At 45.2% G+C, this 20602-nt stretch overlaps 1 protein-coding gene across 5 annotated transcripts in view; it reads left to right on the forward strand.

Moving 5' to 3' along the window:
* The first annotated feature begins 7931 nt into the window (after positions 1–7931).
* The window catches only part of RIPK1 (receptor interacting serine/threonine kinase 1), a 47256-nt gene continuing 34585 nt past the window's right edge, over positions 7932–20602 (forward strand). For 2 of the 5 annotated variants that reach the window (XM_032140421.2, XM_058432283.1), the window contains exon 1: positions 7932–8024. The gene's annotated coding sequence lies outside the window, so the exon portion shown is untranslated. Of the gene's footprint in view, positions 8025–12361; positions 12622–12986; positions 13129–20602 lie in introns of those variants that run through there. The other 3 variants (XM_032140422.2, XM_058432282.1, XM_058432281.1) reach the window with 2 other exon arrangements.

Raw genomic sequence — 20602 nt, forward strand, 5'->3', positions numbered from 1 at the left:
ATCACAACGTGGACTGAGCAAGTTGCTCCCTGCTTGGGGTTGGAAGCCGGACTGGCCTAGTTCCCTGGGTCTTTTGTTGTTGTTGTTGTTTTTGTTTTTGTTTTTGAGACAGAGTCTCGCTCTGGCCCAGGCTGGAGTGTAGTGGCGCGATCTCGGCTCACTGCAAGCTCCGCCTCCCGGGTTCACGCCATTCTGCTGCCTCAGCCTCTCCGAGTAACTGGGACTACAGGCGCCCGCCACCACGCCCGGCTAATTTTTTTTTTTTTTTTTTTTTTTTTGTATTTTTAGTAGAGACGGAGTTTCACCGTGTTAGCCAGGATGGTCTTGATCTCCTGACCTCGTGATCTTCCCGCCTTGGCCTCCCAAAGTGCTGGGATTACAGGCGTGAGCCACCGCGCCTGGCCGTTCCCCGGGTCTTTTGAATGGTGTAAGTTGAATGGCGGTAGATTCTAGGACAGTTCAGTAGGAGCCCATCCTCAAAAGGAAAATAACAGAACTTCCTGATAATCTGGTGTTGGGGCTGAGCAATTACTGCAAACAAATGAGATGTGACCATAATTGCATCCTGAGTTTGAGGAGGAGGTCATGGTACTAAAACGAGATAAAATCAGCTCCAACGACAAACATCATCTCTGGGGGTTTCTAGATTCTCACTTTTCATTTAATCCCCAGCCTTAGTGGAATGCAAGAGTCGGAGTCGGCATTCTGGGCAGGGAGGCAGGTGAGGCAGGTACATATTTCCTCTTCTCCCCAACGCCCCATGTTTCTATTTCTGAATAAAATGGACCATCATGGTGCTAAGGTAAGGCTAAACTAGCTGAGCCACCTCCTGAAGAGGTCATTGCTTTTTTTTATTTAATGAGATTTCTTTCCCTTCTGCTACCAGCATCTCCATCCCTTTGGGAAACTGACTCTTAATAACAGAGTTTTTTGTACTTTTTAACTTTGTTTTTGTGTAGTCAAATATGTACAACGTAAGATATGCTGTTTTATCCATTCTTAAGCGTACAGTTCAGAAGCATTAATTACATTGACAATGTTGTGCAACCTTTCCTGCTATTTATTTCCAAAACCCTTTTCAACAGAACAAATAAAAACACGGTACTCATTGTAAAATAACTTCCCATTCCCCCCTCTTTTCATTACCGGTAGCCTCTAATCTACTTTCTGTCTCTATGATTTGTCTGTCCCATGTACTTCGTATAAGTGGAATCCTACAAAATGGGCCTTTACACTCAGCTTATTTCCCTTGAAAACCTTGTTGGCAAGTTTCATCAATGTTGTAATATGAGTCAGAATTTCATTTCTTTTTGGCTGAGTATTAAAAATGCACAGGTCGTTTGAGATTTGTGAATAATGCACCAATGATTCTTGGCATATATGTATCTGTGTGACTCCCTGCGTTTAATACTGTGGGTGTCTACCGAGGAATGGAATTGTTATTATAACAATTCTATCGTCATCCTATGTTTAGCTTTTTGAGGAATAGCCAAAATGTATTTCACGGTGTCTGTGCAATTTTACGTTTCCACCAACAATGTATGAGGGTTCCAATTTCTCCATGTTTTCACCAGCATTTGTTATGTTGCTTCTTTTTTCCTGAATTATTGCCATCCTAGCAGGTGTGATGTGGTATCTCCATGGGGGTTTGATTTGCATTTCCCTAATGACTAATGACTTGAATCATCTTTTCGTGCATTTACTGGCCATTTGTATAACTTCTTCGGAGAAATGTCTGTTCGAGTCCTTTGCTTATACTTTAATTGGATTGTTTGCCTATTCGTTGTTGAGTTGTAGAAGTTCTTTATGTTCTGAATTTATCAGCTTATATGATGTGCAAAATTTTTCCTTCACTCTGTAGGTTGTCTTTCTTGATAATATCCTTTGATACACAAAATTTCAGATTTTTTTTTGTTATACTTTAGGTTTTAGGGTACATGTGCACAATGTGCAGGTTTGTTACATATGTATCCATGTGCCGTGTTTTGCTGCACCCATTAACTTGTCATTTAGCATTAGGTATATCTCCTAATGCTGTCCCGCCCCCTCCCCCCACCCCACAACAGTCCCCGGAGTGTGATGTTCCCCTTCCTGTGTCCATGAGTTCTCAAAATTTCAGACTTCAATGAAGTATACTCCCAGTGAATTTTGTTTCTTTTTGTTTTTTCGTTGTTGTTTGGCCAGAGATTTTGGTGTCATATCTAAGAACCTATTACCAAACCCAAAATTATGAAGATTTACTTCTATGTTTTCTCCTAAGAATTTTATGATCGTAGTTTTTATATTTAGTTCATTGCTTGTGAGGGTTTTTTTAATACGGTGTGAAGCAGGGTCTGACTTTACTCTTGCATGTGGAAATACAGTCCTTCCATATCATCTATTGAAGAGACTATTCTTCCCTGCGTTGAATGCCGCTTGGCACCCTTGGCCATAGATATACGAGTTTATTGAGGATCCCGTGTACATGTCTTGCTGCTTTTATGATTTTCTCTTTGTCTTATACAGACATCCCTCATTTCGTTGCATTTTGCTTTACTGCAATTCAAAGATTACTGTGTTTTTTACATATTGAAGGTCTGTGGCAACTGTGTCAAGCAGGATTTTGGGACCATTTTTCCAACAGCATGTGCTCATTTCTTGTCTCTGTGTTACATTTTGGTAATTCTCACAATATTTCAAACCTTTTCATTATTATTACATCTGTTATAGTGATCCGTGATGTTACTATTATAACTGTTTTGGGGTGCCACAAACTACACCCATATAAGTTGACAGACTTAATGGATAAATGTTCTGTGTTCTGACCGCGCCAGCAAGCAGTCATTTCTCCATCTCTCTCCCTCTCCCAAATTCTTTGAGACAACACAACAATATTTAAATTAGGTTAGTGAAGAACCAACCCTATAATGACCTTTAAATCTTCAAATAAAAGGAAGAGTTGCATGCCTGTCACTTTAAATCAAAAGTGACAGACGATTAAAGTTAGGAAGACATGCCAAAAGCCAAGATAAGCCATAAGCAAGGCCTCTTGCACCAAACAAGCTGCCAAGTTGTGAATGCAAAGAAAAAGTTCTTGAAGGAAATTAAAAGTGCTACTTTAGTGAACACATGAATGATAAGTAAAACAGCCTTATTGCTGACATGGGGAAAAGTTTAGTGGTCTGCGTAGATCAAACCAGCCACAGAACTCCCTTCAGCCAAAGCCGAATCCAGAGCAAGGCCCCAACTCTCTTCAATCCTATGCAGGATGAGAAAAGTGAGGAAATTGCAGAAGAAAAGTTGGAAGCTAGCAGAGGTTGGTTCCTGAGATTTAAGGGAAGAAGCCATCTCTGTAACATAAAGTGCAAGGTGAAGCAGGAAGTGCTGATGGAGAAGCTGCACCAAGCTATCCAGAAGATCTAGCTAAGATCATTGATGAAGGTGGCTACACTAAACAGATTTTCAATGTAGATAAAACAGCCTTCTATTGGAAGAAGATGCCACCTAGGACTTCCATAGCTAGAGAGGAAAAGTCAATGCCTGGCTTCAAAGCTTCAAAGGACAGGCTGACTCTGTTGTTAGGGGCTAATGCAGTTGGTGACTTTTAAGTCGAGACCAATGCTCATTTACCATGCTGAAAATCTTAGGGCTTTAAGAATTATGCTAAACCTACTCTGCCTGTGCTCTCTCAGTGGAACCACCAAGCCTAGGTGACAGCATGTCTCTTTACAGCATAGGTTACTGAGTATTTTAAGCTCACTGTTGAGACTCACTGTTCAGAAAAAAAGATTCCTTTCAAAATATTACTGCTCATTGACAATGCACCTGATTACCCAAGAGTCTGATGGAGATGTACGAGATGAATGCTGTTTTCATGCCTGCTAACACAACGTCCATTCTACAGCCCATGGGTCAAGCAGTAAATTCAACTTTCAAGTCTTATTATTGAAAAAATACACTTCTGGCGGGCGTGGTGGCTCACGCCTGTAATTCCAGCACTTTGGGAGGCCGAGGCGGGTGGATTACCTGAGGTAGGGAGTTCGAGACCAGCCTGGCCAACATGGGGAAACCCCGTCTCTACTAACAATACAAATATCAGCTGGGCGTGATTGCGGGCGCCTGTAATCCCAGCTACTTGGGAGGCTGAGTAACAAGAATCGCTTGAACCCGGGAGGAGGACGTTGCAGTGAGCCAAGATCGCACCACTGCACTCCTGCCTGGATGACAAGAGTGACTCCATCTCAAAATACTACTACTACTACTACTACTACTACTACTACTACTACTACTACTACTACTACTAACAATAAATACAAAATAATTTTAAAAAGGCTATTAGCTGCCAGATATAGTGATTCCTCTGGTGGATCTGGGCAAAGTAAACTGATAAATTTCTAGAAAGGTTCTCACCACTCTTGATGCCATTAAGAACATTTGTGATTTATGGAAGGAGGTCAAAATATCAACATTAACAGGAGTTTGGAAGAAATTAATTCGAATGCTCATGGAAGACTTTAGGGAAGGAAGTAGCTGCAGATGTGGTGGAAATAGCAACAGAACTAGAATTAGAAATGGAACCTGAAGATGTGACAGAATTGCTGCAACCTCATGATAAAACTTTTCACAGATAAGGAGTCACTTTTTATGGATGAGCAAAGGAAGTGGTTTCTTGAGATGGAATCTGCCACTGGGGAAGATGCTGTGAACACTGTTGAAATGCCAACGGGCCGGGCGTGGTGGCTCACACCTGTAATCCCAGCACTTTGGGAGACCGAGGCTGGTGGATAACCTGAGGTCAGGAGTTCGAGACCAGCCTGGCCAACATGGTGAAACCTCGTCTCTACTAAAAATACAAAAATTAGCTGGGTGTAGTAGCACACGACTGTAATCCCAGCTACTCGGGAAGCTGAGGCAGGAGAATTGCTTGAGCCTGGGAGACGGAGGTTGCAGTGAGCCGAGATTGCACCACTGCACTCCAGGCTGGCTGACAGAGCGAGACTGTCTCAAAACAAACAAACAAACAAAAACCAAAAGATTTAGGATATAACAAACTAAGTTGATAAAGCAGTGGCAGGGTTTGAGAAGATTGACACCAATTTGAAATAAGTTCTACTGTGAACAAAATGCTATCAAATGGCATTACATGCTACAGAGAAATCTTTCATAAAAGGAAGAATCAATTGATGAAGCAAACTGATTTTAAGAAATTGCCGGCTGGGCACGGTGGCTCACGCCTGTAATCCCAGCACTTTGGGAGGCCAACGCAGGCGGATCATGAGGTCAGGAGATCGAGACCATCCTGGCTAACATGGTGAAACCCCATCTCTACTAAAAATACAAATTAGCTGGGTGCGGTGGTGGGCGCCTGTAGTCCCAGCTACTCGGGAGGCTGAGGCAGGAGAATGGCGAGAACCCGGGAGGCGGAGCTTGCAGTGAGCCGAGATCGCGCCACTGCACTCTGGCCTGGGCGACAGAGCGAGACTCCGTCTCAAAAAAAAAAAAAAAAGAAAAGAAATTGCCACAGCCACTCCAGCCTTCAGCAACCACCACCTTGATCAGTCAGGTTCATTAACATTGAGGTGGGCCACTCCACCAGCAAAAAGATTATGACTCACTGAAGGCTCAGATGACTATCATTTTTTATTAGTGATAACGTGTTATGATTAAGGTATCTACATTTTTGAGACATAACGCACACTTAATACACTGCAGTATAGTATATAACTATTAGATGCATAGGGCTGCTAAAACGTTGTGTGATTTGCGTTATTGTGGTATTCGCTTTATTGTGGTGGTTTGGAACCTACCCCACAATATCTCTGAGGTGTGCCTGTATATTGCTGGCAGGAATGTAAAATTGCACAGTAGCTTTGCAAAAACAAGTTTGGCAGTTCTTCAAAAAGTTAAATATAGAGTTATACCATATGACTCACCAATTCTACCCATTGGTATATATCCATGATAAGCTCAAGAAAACATACATCTATACATATATTTATACATGAATGTTGATAGCAGCATTATTCATAATAGACAAAAGATAGAAAAAACCCAAATGTCTGTTAATTGATGAAACGCTAAACAAAATGGATATAGGTATACATATTATTATGAATATTATTCAGCCATAAAGAGAAATAAAGTCTGATAAATGCTACCTTGAACCATCATGAATGAACATTTAAAACGTTATGCTAAGTAAAAGCAGCAGCCACAAAAGACCATAAATTGTATGGTTCATTTTGCATGAAATCCCCGAAATAGGAAAATCCACAGAGACAGAAAATAAATCTGTGGTTGCCAGGGATTGTGGGAAGGAGGAAATGGAGAATAATTGCTAGGGTGATGAAAATCTTCTGGAGTTAATAGTGGTGATAGTTGGACAGCTTCATCAATATACTAAGAACCACTGAATTGCATGCTTTAAAAGGATGAATATTATGGTATGTGAATTGTATTTTACTAAAGGTGTTATTTTATTTGTATGTCATTTATTTATTTTTATTTTTTTATTTTATTTATTTATTTATTTTTTTTAATTTATTTATTTTTTTTTATTTTTTTATTTTTTTGAGACGGAGTCTCGCTCTATCGCCCAGGCTGGAGTGCAGTGATGCAATCTCGGCTCACGGCAACTTCCGCCTCTGGGTTCAAGCGATTCTCCTGCCTCAGCCTCCTGAGTAGCTGGGTCTACAGGCGTGCACCACCACGCTGGGCTAATTTTTGTATTTTTAGTAGAGACGAGGTTTCACCATGTTGGCCAGGCTAGTCTGGAACTCCTGACCTCGTGATCTGCCTGCCTTGGCCTCCCAAAATGCTGGGATTACAGGCGTGAGCCACCGTATCCAACCTTAGTAAGAACAAGCTAGGCACCTAGGGTGTCAAATTGAAGGAGGCTCTGATTCTCAGGGCTGCGCAAACGCAGGGTTGGCACCTATGTGTGTGGCCCTCCTGAAATTTTGTGCCTTAGGCGCCTAACTTGCCTCTCCCTAATTCAGGCCCTCGGGAGAAAGCTCTAATTCTGGTCAATTTGAAACAGGAGGGCACGGCTTCTGGGAGACGCTCCGTGCTCCAGAGAGAGCCATTTGTCTGTTCCCTTCCTCTGGATGTCACCGTGCCAACATGAAATGCTTCCAATTGCGTCCAGCCTGAGATAGAAGGGGGTGGGGGGATATCTGATGACATCACGAACTTCTGCATCAACTCCCCCGAGTCCCTGCCTCTGGACCCCCTGATAGAGGACACAAGGAGCGTCCTGAGCCCGTGTGACTCAGTGTCTCTTCCCATCACTTTGCGGGAAAATGGGGCTGCTTACACCACACCGCAGCCCAAGCACCTGTGGCTAGAGAAGGGCTCGGGTACTAGGAGTGAGGACGCCTGGTTCTGGGCCCAGGACTAGTACTAGTTAGTGGTGGGACCCGGAACAAATGCTTTGGTTCTAAGTGAATCCCCCATATTCATGACAAGAGGCGTGGGACACAGACCCATGGGGCCTTCCCACTGGAACATGGAGCTCGGCTGTCACCCGACCTTCGCTTCCTTAAGTAGAAAAGCCCAGAGTTCCAGGCTCTGTCTCCTTTCCCGCACACGCCTTGTTTCTTGGCGCGGAGGCCCTGGACGCCGCAGGCTCCCAACCTACTTCTCTGGGATGTCAGGGTCAGAACCCGGTCCTGAAGAGGCCCTGGCGCTGGGGGTGGGCGAGGCCGGGCGCGCGCCTTGGGAACCTGGCTGGCCTCAGGCTGGCGGGAGCATTCGCGGACACCGCCCTGGGCGGGGCGGACTGGGAGTTGATTGACCTGTCTCTGCTCCTAGCCCTGCCCTCCGCCACCGCGCGAAGGCGCGCGCCTCCCCGGCTAGTCCCGGCAGGCGGAGCCCCAGTTAGACCGCTCGTGACGTATGGGAACAGGTCTATCAAAAGCTTTATAAAAGGCGGTGCCCGCCGAGGCCCGAGTGGGAGTCCGCGGCGAGGGCAGCAGCACGGCCGGGTCCTGCGCCTCGGGCATCGGCGTCCAGGCTCGGAGCGCGACACGGAGACGAGGTGGCAGGTGAGGGCGTCCCCGCGCACGGCCGGGGTAGGGGACGCGAGTGGCGAGCTTCAGGTCCACCGCCTGCCACCGAAAGATGGGACCCGAGGACAGGAGAGGTCGCTCAGCCAAGAGCCCCGGGGAGGCGGTGGTGTCTCGGCGGGGTCAGCAACGGTCTCTGGGGGGTCCCCTGCAGCGCGCAGCCGGTTTCCGCCTCTGCAGCTCCCAGCCAGCGCGGACGCCGCCCTCGCCGACGCCTCCTCGCTGCCCTTCCCTGGCCGAAGCCCTCCCCTGCAGCCCCTCCCCACCTGCCGGCCCTGTTTTCTCGCTGCTCCTCTGCTCTGGGATGACGTCTGTTCTGGTTCTTCTCTATCTTTCAAAGTCACCAGTCTTCAGTTCCAAATCCGAGCACTCTTATCCATCCTAATTCTTTCAATAATTCAGCGAAACGGATGGGGCCCTTCCTTCCCCGAAGCACTCCTCCGGGGACTGAGAATCCGCGGAGCCAGGCTCAGCTCTCGCCTGCAGGGCCTGCGGTCAGTGGGGACCGCAGGCAAGATGACGAGTCACCTTCGGGAGGAGGGGTCGTGCTGGGGAGGCTCGCGCCAGCGGGGTTCTCTAGGGTGGGAATCAGAGCCTCCGGGCCGCAGTGTTTGAGGGTGAGTGGAATTAATCCCGTGATGGACATGGGGCCTTCTAAGGGGGACCAGGAGTTTGCGAAGAGGTGACTTTGGGAGGGGTTCAGAATGGCCAGAGGTGGAGGCTGTGACGTGAGCGAGGCGAGATCAAGGGAGCGGGCAAGTGGATAAGAAACCGTTTTAACAAGGTGGCTTTGAGCGGATCCTAAGGCCCCCGGGAGATTTAGGAGGAAGGACAAGAGGATTAAGACACCGCTTTCTGGCCTGGCGCGGTGGCTCACGCCTGTAATCCCAGCACTCTGGGAGGCCGAGGCGGGCGGATCACGAGGTCAGGAGATCGAGACCATCCTGGCTAACACAGTGAAACCCCTCTACTAAAAAAATATATATATATATATACAAAAAATTAGCCGGGCGTAGTGGCGGGCGCCTGTAGTCCCAGCTACTCGGGAGGCTGAGGCAGGAGAATGGCGTGAACCCGGGAGACGGAGCTTGCAGTGAGCTGAGATCGCGCCACTGCACTGCACTCCAGCACTCCAGCCTGGGCGACAGAGCCAGACTTCATCTCAAAAAAAAAAAGACACCGCTTTGTGAGGTGCTGTGTGGCTGTTGCGTGGTGGTGGCTGGGGGAAGTGGGTTGTGTTCATTGTCCAAGGCTCTCCAGTGCTTTGCGTGGCGTTTTGGGGAGCACAGATGAGGTGTCCCGACAGTGGGGAGTGGCTCTAGGGAGACCAGAGGCTCGGGAGGGGGCCTGGGCATTAGGCCAGGCACAGGACCCGAAGTGGGAAGAAATGTGGGCGTAGAGGGCAGGCCTTGGGGATGGGTGTGTGGGAGGAGGGGGAGATGGAAAGGAGTCAGGGAGGTCTCCCAGGCTCACCTGGAGGAGTGAGGGTCTCATTTCCAAGTGCACTGGGAACTGCAGTCTGGAGGTGGGGGTTCATTTGGTTTCAGACCTGTGACCAAGAGACCCACACCCTCACATTCACACTTTCAGAAGTGTGATACTCTCTCTGAAGCCTCCACCAGCTTCAGAGATAGTTGTCAGCTCTTTGTTCTCGCTGGTTTTCCTTCCTCACCTTGGGCTGTTTCTTGCCTTTTCCATTCTGGTGTTCTTCAAGGACCAGTTCCTTCATCTCATGCACAGTCTACACTCATGGCTTTTGCTGGGAGTAATAAGTAAAGCTCCCAAATAAATGTTTCTGAGTTAGAACACTGAAAACAAAATGAAGCAAAAACAACCCATTTCCAATCTCCCAAGGTCACATGATGTCCAGAGGACAGTGATGGGCAATAACTTTTTGTCTTCCCCATTAGAATGCAAGCTCCACGAATGGAACACAGAGTTTTTTATTTTTTATCGTTTTTTGAGACAGTCTTGCTCTGTCGCCCAGGCTGGAGCAATCTTCGCTCACTGCAACCTCCATCTTCTGGGTTCAAGCAATTCTCCTGCCTCAGCCTCCTGAGTAGCTGGGTCTACAGGCGTGCGCCACCACGCCCAGCTAATTTTTGTATTTTTAGTAGAGACGAGGTTTCATCACATTTGCCAGGCTGGTCCGGAACCCCTGAGCTCAGGCTGTCTGCCCGACTTGGCCTCCCAAAGTGCTAGGATTACAGGTGTGAGCCACTACACACGGCCAGAACATAAACATTTTATGTTTAATTCACAACCGAGTCTTCAGTGCCTAGAACAGGTGCTCAGTAAATATTTATTGAAGGAATGAATTCCTTTTTGTATCTCTTGTATCTATCACCAGATACTCTTGTATCTAGTACCTGCTTGGCATACAGTAGATAGAAAGTTTTGCTGAGTGAATAGCTCTGCCTTTTGTCTTTTTTGATATGTGTACATCTTTTAAAAAATAATGAATAGACTTTTAGAGCTGTCTTAGTTTACAGCAAAACTAAGAAGAAAATATCCCCTTCTACCAACATCCTGGACCGTACAGCCTCCCTACCATCAACATCCTGCATTAGTGTGGAATATTTGTTACACCCAATGAACCAACATAGATTCATGGTTACAAAAATGAACCAATATGGATAAAACTTATACATTATCAGCCAAAGTCCAGAGTTCGTTAGGTTTTGCTCTTTGTGTATATTCAAGATAATTTGACAAATGTATAATGAAATGTACCCAACACTGTAATATCAGACTCCACTGCCCTAAATATCCCTTGTGCTCCACCTATCCATCCCTCCTTCCCTGCAAATCCCTGGCAACCGCTGATCTGTTTTACTATCTCCATAGTTTTTCCTTTTCCAGAATGTCACATAGTTGGAATCATGCATTATGTAGTCTTCTCAGATTGGCTTCTTTCACTTAGATTTATACATTTAAGATTGCTCCAGGATTTTTTTTTTTTTTCTGTGGCTTCAGAGCTCATTTTTTTTTTAGCACTTAATATTCCATTGTATAGATGTACCACAGCTTATCTGTCCACCCATTAAATGACATCTTGGATGCCCTTAAGTTTTGGCAATTATGAATAAAACTGCTATAGACATTCTTGTACAGGTGTTTGTATGGGCACAAGCTGTCAACTCGTTTGGGTAAATACTTAAGGTGTGGAGTTGCTTCATCTTATTGTAAGAAGAGCTTGGTTAAGAAATTGCCAAAATGTCTTCCAAAGTGACTCTAACATTAGGCATTCCCACTAGGAATGTATGAGAGTTCCTTGTACTCCAGATCCTCATCAGCATTTGGTGTTGTGAGTGTTCTTTATTTTAGCCATTCTAATAAATGCGTAATAGTATTTCAGTTTTTTTAAATTGCAATTCTCTAATGACCTATGATATTGAGCATCTTTTCATATGCATATACATATGGTGAGGTGTCTGTTCAGAGCTTTTGCCCACTTTTAATCAGGTTGCACATTTCCATATTGTTGCATTTTAAGAGGGTTTTTTTGGTATATTGTGGGTCACAGTCCTTTATCAGATACGTCTTTTGCAAATATTTTCTCCCAGTCTGTGGCTTGTGTTGTGAATGTGGCTCGTTCTCCTGACATACATATCTTTTTACAGTATGTAATCCTGTTGTGCTTTTTTTTTTTTCCTTTTGAGACGGAGTCTTGCTCTTGTCACCCAGGCTGGAGTGCAGTAGTGCGATCTTGACTCACTACGATCTCCGCCTCCCAGGTTCAAGCAATTCTCCTGCCTCAGCCTCCCGAGTAGCTGGGATTGCTGGTGCCTGCCACAACGCCCAATTGATTTTTGTATTTTTTACTAGAGACAGGGTTTCACCATGTTGGCTAGGCTGGTCTCGAACTCCTGACCTCAAGTGATCCGCCCGTCTAGGCTTCCCAAAGTGCTGGGATTACAGGAGTGAACAACCGCGCCCGGCCTGATGTGCATATAATTTTATTACTTGATTTTTAATATAACATGAATAGCATGCAGTTCCAATTTTGCTCGAGACTTCACAATTACCATTTTAAAGGGCTGCAAAATAACCACATTTCCTCCTCGACAGCCCCATTTCACAGATGAAGGGAGAGGAATGCTAACTTGCCAATGCTAACCCGCAGAGCTCCGAATCCTCGGGATAGGGGCCCCGCTGTAATCCACCCAGTGCTTCCCTCCAGGCCCTTCTCCCTCTCGTGCGCGCGGGGGTTTCGGTTTCCTCTTTTACGTAGGCCGCCCCACTCGCTTGAAAACAAAGTCCGCGATCCTCTAGCCCGCAAGAGAGCTCCGGGACTCAGACCCTGGGCGCGAGGTCCCACGAGCGGCGGGGCGGCGCTCTCGCAGTCCTCCTCCCAGGCAAAGGCCGGGACAGGGGGAGGAGGCAGCGCGAGCAGTCCACGCCCTCCAGCCGGGCGCACTCGACGCGGACGGCGGACGGCGGACGGCGGGTCAGCTGCCGGAGCGCGGCGAGTCCAGAGGACCCACAGCTGGGGCGCCAGAGCGCGGCCATCCGGGCGGGACCGAGGGAGCGCGGCGGGACTTGGCTGGACGGCGCGGCCACGGAGACGGGCGCGGTGAGCGGGATGGGACCGTGCGGGGAACACTCCGGAGGCCGCCGCGCTCAGTCCTGGTGACCCCCTGGTCGGGGTTCACGCGCCCTCCCCCAGCACGCCCCGGCAAGGCTGCCGCGGCGTCAGAGTAATCCCCAACCCTCCGCCGCCGCTTCTTCCCTCACCCGGGCCTCCCGACGTTTGCCGTGGAAACGAAAGTAACTCTCGGGTGCTTGCCTGGACGCCGGGGCGGCCGCGGGCTTCCCGGAAGGAGAGGGACTCTGCCCCGGGTGCGCGCGGCGCGGGCCCCGCCCGTACCGGAAGTCGGGCGGTGGGCGGGGCCGCGGGCGCTCCCGGAAGTCAGGGGTGCTCCGCTCTGTCTCTGCTTATCCGGAGTCCGCTGGCCGCTTCTGCACCAGAGGTCGGGGCGCTGGACTGGTAGCGGGCGGAGACCTGCCTTCGAGCCGCGGTTACGGCGTGAGGGTAGAATAGGCAGTCCCACACGCCATTAATGTTGTTTTGGTGGAGAAGGTGGGCTCTTACTGCCCTATCATTAAAAAACAGTTTGGGCTCTTCCCTTACCAACCCTTTGAAAGGGCCTTTTACTGTTGCGCTTGAGGCCGCAGCAGGTTCCAAAAACAAAAGCATTTCTGCGTGATCTTGGACGACTGAGGGGACGAATGTGGTAACCCTAGCAGGCTTCTTTGGTTGTCACTGGCAGGTGCTTTTGTGAAGTGCTGCGGACCCTCTTGAGGGTTGGGAAGAGGATAGGCTGCATGCTCCTTCCCAAAGCATTTGACAAAGCCTCACAGGGATGCGGGGGTTGCAGGGGCAGGGGAAGGTCTGGGGTTGTTCACTTCTTTCTCTCTTGCTGACCATTTGGCTCTCCCTTAGTCAGAGCTCTTTTTTTATCTTGGGCAAAGCAGGAGCCTGTTCCAATGATTAATTCTTCCTGACTTACTCTTGAAGAAGCCAAGGCAGGAGGTGAACTTTGAAATGTGCGGTGACTTAGTACTCATCTGCATTCTGTGACTGCTAGGAAGATGGACTGAGTCAAGAGGAAATTGTCATGTTAGAAATGTGGAATACTGGGTCGGGCACGGTGGCTCACTCCTGTAATCCGAGCACTTCGGGAGGCCAAGGTGGGAGGATCACCTGAGGTCAGGAGTTCGAGACCAGCCTGGCCAACATGGCAAAACCCCGTCTCTACTAAAAATACAAAAATTAGCCGGGTGTGGTGGCAGGTCCCTGTAATCCCAGCTACGCGGGAGGCTGAGGCAGGAGAATGGCTTGAACCCAGGAGGCAGTAGTTGCATTGAGCCGAGATGGTGCCACTTACACTCTATCCTGGGTGACAGCGGGAGACTCTGTCTCAAAAAAAAAAAAAAAAAAAATGTGGAATACTGCAGCTCTTCTATTCACAAAAAGTGAAGACTAGGCTTGTTTAAAATGAAATTTGGAGTGTATCATTATTACTGATAAAATAGCAAAAATGATAACTTTAATACTGATTTTCCTCTGTGTGCACTATACTGAGCCCCAGAGATATGTTGTACTTTCTGGATTGTGAATATTAATGAGTATTAAGAAAAGTTCTTAAACAGCCTCTTTCAAACTGGGCAGCTTACTTTTTGGTGCTTATTAATCTATAACGTCTTAACACCCATATGATCTGGGAATTTGAAGAAAATATTTAACTTCCCATGCTTTAGTTGGATATTACATTCTGGCAAAAAAAGGTTGACTGTATTAATCTGTACAACATTGATTTTGAACCATGTATTTCAAAAACACATGAGCCATGTATTTTTATTTTTGAGACAGAGTCTTGCTCTGTCGCCCAGGCTGGAGTGCAGTGGCGCGATCGCGGCTCACTGTAACCTTCGCCTCCCGGGTTCAAGCAGTTCTCCTGCCTCAGCCTCCCAAGAAGCTAGGATTGCAGGTGTGCACTACCATGCCTGGCTAATTTTTGTATTTTTAGTAGAGACAGGGCTTCACCACGTTGGCCAGTCTGGTCTCAAACTCTTGGCAATCTGCCCACCTTGGCCTCCCAAAGTGCTGGGATTATAGGCATGAGCCCCTGCACTCCACCTCCCTGTATTTAAAAAGTTTATTCTGTACTTTCTCCGTGTTTCTGACTGTCGCATGTTCATTTAATATAGATGAGTAAGGCTGTTAAGAGTGGGTCTTTGCATCTGGATTTTTCTGAAGACAGATTATTTGCTATTTAGAGAAGTAGCATGTGTTAGTGAGCCAATAGTGAAAGTTTGAATGAAGGGACAAATATTTCATTCTAGGATCCTACCACTTTAGGTGAATCATTTAGCTCCAAATCTTAGTTTCTTTATTTGCAAATTGAAATCATGATAAAATTTGCTTCAGGGGTTATGATGCTTGTTTAAACTCTGTTTCAATTCTTGTCTCTTGCTGGTCCTTCGTTGCTGGTCCTTAAGTCTCTTCCTTGCTCAGAGCTTTTGTTTATCCAGGCAAAGCATCAGGCTGCTGTAATCAAGGAAGTTGGAGAAATCCTCTGGTCACTTGGATAGCTGAGCAAAATCAGAATTCTGTTAGTGGGAAGAAAGGGGGCAATGGCAGGTGGGCAACCAGCATTTTCTGCCATTCTCTTGTTATGTGTGGTCATCATAGAAAAATGGAGAAAAAGTTAATTAGAATATTTTGATATGTATACTTACCCTGCCTTAGAAGGTAATCGTGAAATTCCTTGAGATTTCACATTAATTTCAATAGAAGAAAATTCACTGTCCTGAGTCCCTGAATATTTATGCAAAACATTTACAAATTCCTTCAAATGGACATAATTATTAGTTAAAATTAATTGCTGTAACAGGCCAGCATGTCTTTGTTACTCTGTGACATGGCTTTGTAATAATATGGTTATGCAATATGGCTAATAAGCTGCCTGAATTCACTGTTTTTGGATATCCTTCATTCAACTACTCACAAGGCCTTCCTAAGATATTCGGTGCTCATAAAGTTGAATCTTTCATGTGGATAAAAGAGGGGTGGATAGGAAAAACAAAAGAAATCACTGAAAACCGTGCAGAAGATGCATAAGATTAACATCAGACTAAACTAGCAAACCGCAAGACTATAAGGAGAACCGACTTGGGTCAGGAGCTAAGCTCCCAAAATCCAGTGGACCCAACTAGAGGCCTTCCCAAATTCCACCGCACACAGGAGCACCTGCAGGTCCTAGTTGGTCTTGACAAATTTGAGGAGACGTGGCCGAGACTAAAGAAGAGGTACCAAATAGGACTCCTCATAAAGTAGAAACCTTTTACTCAAAAGGGCGTTTTTCAGGGCGTGTTGTAGTTCCTGCCTGTTTCTTTACTGTCTGTGAGCATTTTTAAATATTATTAAACATTCTTTCACAACATCGCTTTTCACAACATCGCTTTTGCAAACTGCTAGATATATTTCAGTGTTGATGGGCATAACTGATTCCTCTGTACATGCTAAGTGTTTCACCTACTTTTGCTGTTCTATGTAATGCTACCAGGAACAGCTTTGCACATAATCTTTATCAGCGTCTCTGATTTGATCCCTCAGAGTAAAGAAATACTGAGTCAAGGAATTATTCCTTTCAAAAAATAATTTTAATTTTACATTTAATTCATGTCTATTGTGGAAAATTTGGAAAACATAGTAAAAGTGTAAAGAAGAAAGTAAAAATCACCCTACCATCAAGATACAATCCTTGTTAACATTTTGGTGCCTTTATGTCTTCTTTTTTTTCTGTACTTATCTCTTTATCTATTTTTATATATATAGATATATATAAAAAACACACACACAAATGTGAATATAATTTTTACAGATTTATTCATCAAAAACAATTTTGAATGGCTATATAATATTCTGTTAGGAGTGTGCCGTAATTCATTTAACAATATTTTTATTTTTTATTTTTTTGACAATTAAATAGTTCTCTTTTTAAAATAGTTACTCAATTGATGATGGGCCGGCATACGTTGGGTTCTGCTAGGCTCTGGAGATGGTGCACAAGACAAGTTTCCTGCCTTCTGTGAACTTCATGAGAAATAATTCTCAATTACAGTACTGTCTTACCTATGAAAATGTCTAATGAGAAGATTTAGGATGGCTTCCTTGACAAAATGACAGTTCTCTGACATCTAACCAGGCAAGAAGTTGGAAGAATGTGGCCTAAGAGGGTGGGATGGATGACTCTTATGGAATGGGGAAGCTTCAGGGTTCTGCAGGCTCCAGTGATCTGTAGTGAATGAAAAAGGAGGCCTAAAATCAGTGTTATCTTTTATGCCCTCTGTCTCCACCCCCTCCTACGTCATTCTCACTAGGATTGGTCAGTAGGGCCCTGCTGACAGAGTGATCCCAGCTGAGAATGTTGGCATTCTCAAAGCCCAAGGAAACACCATCCGTGTGGATAAACACATGTGGGCGGCCGGGCCAACCATAGCCAGCGACATAAAGCAGGCAACAAACGTGTTTTCACAAATATATACATATGTACATATATATGTATATGTATATACAAATTATATATATGTATATACACATAGACAAATATAGCTGTATATCTACATATACAATATATGCCTATACACATATACAAATATATGTATATATACACATACACAAATATCTATACACATTTTTATATCATTGTATTATATATTACATATATACATATACAAATATATGTATATTTATACGTATACATACATAAACATATACTTTTTTTTTTCCTCATAATCCTTACCACTTCTGTGAGGCGGTCATTTTTGTTTCATTTTGCAGATGAGGAAATTGAGACATAAGTAAGTGCCCCAAGGTGACAGGTTGGTGAGTCACAGAGCTGGAGTTGATGCTCATAGTGGAGGGCTGTGCTCTTGGAGCTATGGCTCCTGGTCTCTTACCTCAAGCGTGTGCCTCACCCCACCCCTCAGCCTTCAGGCCTTCATCTTGACAGCCCCCCACCTCCACCCACTGCCCATGTCTCACCGATGTACTTGTTTCCTGAGACACTTCCTCTTGTTTGGTAATGTCTTATGTCGTAGGAAAGAAGGCCCATAGATGCTGCTGTGTGAGCTTCCTCTGCTAGACAGAGCTGGCCCCCAGCCTTTAGATGAGGTGTAGAAGGCTGGTTACCCGAGTCACCTGTAGCCGGCCACTGTACAACACCATGGGCAGCCTAGGGGTTTCCAGAATTCCCTCTCCCCAAGGCATTTCTTTTTTCATTTTTTAACTCCCTGCCCTCTAACATTTTATTATGAAAAACACCAAAGTCCGAAGGTTACGTCCACCATGAGTATCATCTTAACACCGCTTGCTTCATCATGTAATTCTCCATCTCCTTTCCCGTCATCTGTCCATCATTCTATCTGACTTTTTGATGTATTTCCAAGTACACATCAGTACACATCTCTTAAATACTTCAGCATGCATACCACTAGCTAGAGTTCAGTATGTTTACAGGTTTGTCTTTTGATGTAAAATCTACCTGCCGTTGTTAGGAGTACATCTGCTGAGTATGGGCAGATGCGTATGCCTGCAACCCTAGCCCCCATTGATATAACATTATCATGACCCCAGAAAGTTCCCTCATGCCCCTGCCCACTCAGCCTCACCATGCTCACAGGCGGCCAGTGTTCTTTTTCTGGCACAGATTGGTTTTGACTTCTGAACGGTCATATAAATAGAATTACATAGTATGTATGCTTTTGTATAAGGCTACTTTCACTTATCATGTTTTTGCATTTCGTTCATGCTGTTTTCATTCATGTGTATCAGTAGTTCATTTTTATTGCTGAGTAGTATCCCATTGTGTTCATATACCACAGTGTGTTCACTCATTCTCTTACTGATGGGCAGCTGTTTCCAGTTTGGAGCTATTTCTTTTTTTGTGTGTCAAATGATCCTTTATTGAAATGTTTTCAGTTTGGAGCTATTATAGATAAAGTTGCTATGAACATTTTACAAGTGTTTTCCGACATACGTTTTCATTTCTCTTGGGATTGGAATTGCTGGGTCATAGTGCAGGTGTTTGTGGTTTTATAAACAAAATATATGCCTATGAAATTTCAATGAATATTTTATGCCCCAGAAAGAGTATTTTTCATGGTCTGTATTTGCATATGGATATTTATTATTTTATTTTAACTTTTTTGAGACAGAGTCTCACTTTGTTGCCCAGGCTTGAGTGCAGTGGCATGCAATCTCAGCTCACTGCAACCTCTGCCTCCCGAGTTTAAGCAATTCTCCTGCCTCAGCCTCCTCAGTAGCTGGGATTAGAGGTGCGTGCCACCACGCCTGGCTAATTTTTGTATTTTTAGTAGAGACGGGGTTTCACCATGTTGGCCAGGCTGGTCTTGAACTCCTGACCTCGTGATCCGCCTGCCTTAGCCTCCCAAAGTGCTGGGATTACAGACGTGAGCCACGGCGCCCAGCCGGGATGTGGGTATTTCTGGAATACAAAACATCCATAGCCCTCCTACTCTCAAATCAAAACACAGACATGCACATTCACATGCACACACCAGTGTGTCCGTGTCCTGTTGGTTTGCATGGAGTTTCTGTTTTGCCATGAAGCTTTTTGCCAGCCCTTTTCCCATAGTGTTTGTACCATTTTATACTCCCACCAATGATGTTTGAGAGGTCTGGTTGCTTCACATGTTTGCCAGTGTTTGGTGCTATTAGTCTTTTTAGTTTTGGATATCCTGGTAGTTGTGTAGTGGTGTCTCCTTGTGGTTCTCCATGGGTTTTTATTCTATATTTCAGTTTGGGGAAAATGAATGAATGGAAGAAAAGAAGGGAGGGAGGATGAAGCAAATAGCTGTGCTTTGAGATCTGACACTGTATACTTCACAGCCCTGATGGACATTCTCCAAATCCTACTCCTTTTTCACATTTTCGTTAAGCTTAGACTGTGCATTGTTCTTTTTATATTCTTCAGATTCCTTCTTTTGTTCATAATTACTTAAACCTATTCATTTTCTAATGCCTTTCAGTTGTTAATTTACTGAAGTTCTTTGGTGCTGACTACTGCTGTTTGCTGTAGCTTCAGGGTCTGTCTCATGGTGAATTTTTTCTTTTGTGTTTTATAATTTTGGAAAGGGAGCTCATGTTAAATTTGTATTTGTGGGAATTCTGTCTGGCCTGGCTTGAGGGTGTTGTTTGCTTTAGCCTGTAACCTCAGGATGGCATCAGCCTGTGGCCACTTCCTGTGTAACAGTTCATAGTTCAGGCGATCCTCTCAATTCAAAGTCTGTATCTATTTGAAGACAGGCCCAAGGTTATCAATTTGCACAAACTTTTTTTTTAAAATATCTTGTGCCCATTCCAAGACAAATATGTTTGTTTGCCACGGGCTGCTTTTTTTCTAGTTCATCCTTTCATCAAAGGGTTGCACATTGAGCAGTGCTGTGTTAAGGGGGGAGTCTTCATTCTACCAGCTTTACTTGCATTCCTTGACCCCAGCTGGGCTTTAAACCTTGACTTCTGGATGGCGAGGTTGGCACTGCCCTGTGTGAGCTACTGCCTGCCTCTGGTGCCCTGTTTTTGTCCCTAGAGTTCTTTTCCTTTCCATGGAGTTCTGGTATGCATTTCAATGAATGTTTGTATTATGTTGTCCAACATACTTATGTCCTTTATAGCCGGAGGGTTCTTAAAATTTTCTAATGCTCCATATTGCCAGAAATAAAAAGGCTGAGGGAATAAATATTATAGTCTTCTCTGATTCTTAAAAATATGAAAAATAGCTCATCAGATGACTGTAAGTCTATCCTCAAAAATCCAAGGCACACCAAGCATGTGGTGGAATGTTAACAAAGTTTTTAAAAATGATCCTTTCTGCCAGGTGCAATGGCTCACACCTGTAATCTCAGCACTTTGGGAGGCTGAGGTGGGAGGATCCCTTGATTCTAGGAATTCGAGACCAGCCTGGGCAACATAGTGAGATCCCCCGGCCCCCCCATCCCTACAAATAATTTAAAAATCAGCTGGGCAT

The sequence above is a fragment of the Hylobates moloch genome, unplaced genomic scaffold, assembly GCF_009828535.3.
Source record: "Hylobates moloch isolate HMO894 unplaced genomic scaffold, HMol_V3 SCAFFOLD_20, whole genome shotgun sequence".
In the NCBI taxonomy this organism is placed as follows: domain Eukaryota; kingdom Metazoa; phylum Chordata; class Mammalia; order Primates; family Hylobatidae; genus Hylobates; species Hylobates moloch.